This window comes from Elephantulus edwardii, unplaced genomic scaffold (genome assembly GCF_000299155.1).
Source record: "Elephantulus edwardii isolate Elephantulus edwardi_28Jun2011 unplaced genomic scaffold, EleEdw1.0 scaffold00132, whole genome shotgun sequence".
In the NCBI taxonomy this organism is placed as follows: domain Eukaryota; kingdom Metazoa; phylum Chordata; class Mammalia; order Macroscelidea; family Macroscelididae; genus Elephantulus; species Elephantulus edwardii.
The window spans coordinates 5,764,496-5,769,062 of NW_006399882.1; positions in this window are offsets into that span (position 1 = coordinate 5,764,496).

Sequence of the window (4,567 nt, forward strand, 5' to 3'; positions counted from 1 at the left end):
TGCCATTGAAGAAATAGAAACTAATGATTTGCCCAAGAAAAATATGAAGCAACAATTTGGACTATGCAGTTTCCATAAATGTAAATAGAACCCAACAAGGGTGGGTACATGAAACACCATCTGTGAATGGCCTTCTGCTAAAAATGTGAGTGATCTTGGAACACCAAAATGTTAATCATATGACATTTCTGTAAGGTTAATAGCTTTTTAGGTCCAGTTGGAGAACTCAAAACACCTTTGTGATTGACTGCAACTCTCTAAGTTTCTGGCTAGCAGTTGCATGCATTAACCTTTTGCACCACCCAGAAACTTCTAATAGTTTGTCTACTTTAATTTGTGTAAAACGTAAAAAATATGTCCTAAGTTGTGCAGTATCTGTTTGAAATATAAGAAGAGAGTTTTAAAGTAATTTCTGGTGGTACATTTTATTGTTATCAATCCAAGATTCTATCAACAAATAAGTGAATATAGAAATTATGATATCTTCACATAATGGAGTACTATGCAGCATTGAAAAACAATAATTTGTGAAACAGTACACAACATGAATGAGTCTATAGGACACAATAATAAGTGAAATAAATCAGTCAGAAAAGAACAAATGCTGTATGAAACCACTGTTATAAAAAGCTAGAGAAATATTTGTATACATAGAGAATCCATTTAAGATGGTTACTATGGATGGCAAGTAGAAGGAGGGAAATATTAATTGACAATGGACACTTATTAAGATTGATGAAGGGAAGGACAGTAGGGAATGAGTGGAGGATTGTACATTGTGTTTATCATAATTAATATTAAGTAAAAGAGTATGTATGAATGATTGAACTAGAATTATGGAAGTGTTGTAAAGGTGTGATGAGCTGGAACTGAACTTGGCACTGTATGGATTATGGCATTTAGTCTTAGGGACTATATATCTGTTTATGAATTTGGAACCCGAGGCTTACAATGTGTCCAAGGACACAGTTAGTAGATGATGAAATTAGGATTCAAACCCCTGGCCTAGGTGATTACGGAACTCCAAGTCGGTCCACTCCCTCCTAACCCTCTTCTACAAGTCAGAAGACTTCTCACTGTCTAGTAGCATGAATTTCAGTTGTGACATGCGTTTCATAGCTATTGAAAAAGACACGTTGGTTTAGGTGGAAAAAACCTACTGGTTAGTTTTCCACCATATTTCAATTTTTTCTCCTTCAAATTACACGAGATGGTTACCTTAAAAATGTTAATACTTGCATACAAACAAAACCAGCAATAACAAATTAGCTAAATCTTCCAAAGGCAGTGTAGGAGGGGTGGGAAAATAACCTGACCTTGTTCTTGAAATCAGAGATGTTAAAAGCATGAGTTGAGAAGTCCCTGGGGGAGACAATTCATTGCATTTTGCCAGTTCAGTTTCTATTGCCTAATCATTTTCTTATCACCAAATATTACATATTTACACAGGTGCTTCTCTGATTTAATTGCTTGGAAGCAGTTACTGGAAACAAAATGATGTGACGGAGCTTTGGCAATGCAGTCCAGCTGGGGTCTGACAGGTAAATAATTACCACTAATCAAAGCCTAAATGAATTCAGAATCTTCAAAGTCATACAGGGAAAGGGGCAGGGATTATAAATGAACTGCTAGAGCTATCGGGAGACATAAGAGCTGGGAAGTCTGTTCTCAGATGAAAGCAGAAAAGAGAAGAGTTTCACATTCATAAGAAGTCTGCTGCCATATGTATCAGAGCTCAGAGACTTCTGACTGGGGCTTTTTGCCCACTTTTACATAGTTAGCTTAGGTAATTGAGAGGGTTGTGAACCAAAATGTTTAGCTATGGCTAAGGGAAACAAATCTGTCAATCAATGCATCAAATACATTCTTGAGATGGTTTTTAATTCAGGTGGGATAGACTTGGGGTCCTATTTTGGTTCTGTGGACTTGTTTTCACTTTCTTCATCTTCACTTTGAACTTGCGTGAATGGACACTGGTTAGTTCACAGTCAGTCTGTGGATGCATTTTGACTGTTGATACTACTAACTCATTCCACAGATCTAGTCAGTCTGATTCATATGAAGTCCATCAGGTGAGGTCCAAATGTGTAGTTGCTATTTATGTTTATTAAAAGAATTTGATTAAGTCATTGATTGTACAAATTTATATCAGGTGTTCTCCAGCCTCCTTTATATCACCAAGACCATACTGTTCCCAATTTATATCACTCAAGTAATAAATTATTATTAATGCATCTTAATTGCATATTTGAGTAATTCTGAACTGCCAAAATTGGTAAAATATCTTCAATTTCTTCATTTTTTTGCTTTAATGGTTGGTGTGTGTATTTGAATAATAATTGTATTGACAGGTCTCCTTGTGTATTTCTAGATGTTGTTGTTGTGTAACGTTGAGTCGGAACCGACACATAGTTGACTCTCTAGTGGAAATTGACCAGGAAGAGATTATCTATTCTTCTCCCAAGGAGCAGCTGGAGGATTCAAACTGCATGCCTTTGGGATTGTAGCACAGCTTCTTACCACTAGGCCACCAGAGCTCCTCATACTTCTGGATGTATCCTATAATTCACAGTATTGGACTTCAGGACTTCAGGATAGATCTTGAAGTGCCCCTTTACATAATCAACATGGCACAATTCCTCTTCAGTTTGTCATTCCTGGTGTAGTAAATCATGTGACTGTCTCATTCAAAATGGCCACTTCAATTTGCTAATGATGTCAATCTTTATGAGTTCCATTTCATTTTTGACAACTGCCAATTTTGCTAGATTCATACTTCCTACATTTCATGTTCCAGTCATCAATAGATATTTTCCAACTGTTTCTTCTCATTTTGAGTCTTGCCGTATCAGCAAAGGAAGGCCTTTTACTGGGAGAAAGCTTTACCCCATCTACATCTTTATGGTGGACTCTATTTTGAGAAGCAGTTCTTCTCCAGTTGAATTTTGAGTGTCTTCCAACCTGAAGGACTTGTCTTCCACAACTGTATCCAACAGTGTTGGGTTTGGTTTTTTTTCCCATTATGCACTGGGCTTTTGTTTGTTATTTAAAAAAATTTTATTCAATGATTTTTGCATAATTTCTTCCCTTCCCTCGTAGCTCCTCTTCTAGTCCACTTTGCAATGCACATTTTGTTTCAGATTGTTGTGATACATATAATACCTAATCATATATTCTTTTCAGACTGTTCTTACCCTCATCTAACTCAATGCAGTGTTCATTATCTATTCACACTTTTCCTATTCTCCCCCTCCCAAGTTAGCCCTATTTTATAACAGCAGTATTTGTCCTTTTGTGACTGAGATATTTAACTAAGCATAATGTCCTTCAAGTTCCCTCATGTTGTGTAATGTTTTACAAGTTCACTGTTTTTCAGTGCTGCATAATTACTCCGCTGTGTGAATGTTCCATAGTTTTTCTATTGCAAATGATACTTCACCAAAGAAGACACATGAAGAAATGTTTATTGGACTTTTGAAGGCCTTTTATTTCAGAAGTGGATGACTAGTACTGCCTCTTAATCTGTCTTATTTCGGAACCTCCCCTGAAATTTGTCCAGCATGAATAACTCTGTTGATATTTGAAAAACTAGTAACACAGCTTTCAGCTTCACAGCAACAGGAAAGCCACCACAGTACAGCAAATTGACAAATGAATGATCCCAACAAAGACCAGTTGAGTTGTTGGATGACCACAGATCATCATGGGAAAAAATAAAGACAGGAAATAATAAAAAATTTTAAAAAAAACAACACCAAACATAAAAGTGAATATTGGAAGACTGAAACTTTGCACTGGAATGAAAAGAAGGCAAAACAAGGACAAGAATGCTGAAGTAAGAGAATGGAAGAGTAGATTTCAAAGAGTAAATCAAGGAGACACAGTATTATTACAAAGTATGCTAAGAGTTTGTTTCGTTGATTATGCAAAGGCATTTGACTGTGTGGATCGTAACAAACTGTGGCTGACTCTGAGAAGAATGGGAATCCCAGAACGCTTGATCATGCTAATGCTAAACCAACTTGGACCAAAAGGCAGTTGTCAGAACAGAGCAAGGGAACACTGTATGGTTCAAAATTGGGAAGGGTGTATGACAGGGATGTGTCCTATCTCCATACCTTTTCAACCAGTATGCAGAACAGATTATCCGAGAGACTGAACTCTATGAGGAGAGGTGTGGCGTCAGGATTGGTGGAAGATGCAGCAACAATCTGCATTATGCAGATGGCACAACCCTGCTTGCTGAAACTGAGGAAGACTTGAAGTGCTTGCTGCAGAGGGTCAAGGACTACAGCCTTCAATATGGATTGAGGCTCAATATCAAGAAGACAAAGATTCTCACCGCTGGTCCAATTGGCAGCATCAGGATGGATGGTGAAGAGATTGAGATTGTTAACAACTTTAGTCTGCTTGGCTCCACCATCAACACTCTTGGCAACAGCATCCAGGAAATTAAAAGATGTATTGCGATGGGAAAGTCTGCTGCTAGGGACCTCTCCAGGGTACTGAAGAGCAACGGTGTCACTCTGAAGATTAAGGTATGTCTGATACAGGCCATGGTCTTTGA